The sequence below is a fragment of the Bactrocera latifrons genome, unplaced genomic scaffold, assembly GCF_001853355.1.
Source record: "Bactrocera latifrons isolate USDA-ARS-PBARC rearing strain unplaced genomic scaffold, ASM185335v1 scaffold_50, whole genome shotgun sequence".
Taxonomy (NCBI): Eukaryota; Metazoa; Arthropoda; class Insecta; order Diptera; family Tephritidae; genus Bactrocera; species Bactrocera latifrons.
The window spans coordinates 59930-60273 of NW_017537157.1; positions in this window are offsets into that span (position 1 = coordinate 59930).

The following is a 344-nucleotide window of genomic DNA, read 5'->3' on the forward strand; positions in this document are numbered from 1 at the left end:
AAAAAAAGAGTTTAGCTTTAAATTTATATAAATAAAATATAATAAAATATTTACAGCGCCGTTCTATATTAAAAATGTTAAATTATAGCGTTTAACTTTACAGTGGCGCACAAACGAGTGCTTAAACGTAAGTATGTGTGAAATAGAAATCGTTTTTGTTAATTAATATACTTAATAATTCAATGCTTATGTGTTTATATAAAAAAAAAAGTCTTAAAATTACTTATATTTGTATTTGTAGTGAAACAGTGTAAACATAAACGCTCGTTCATTGGTATAAATCATTGCTTGCGCGATTTTTATGTTTTATTTTAATATTGTAAATTTAATTTTAATATTTATTT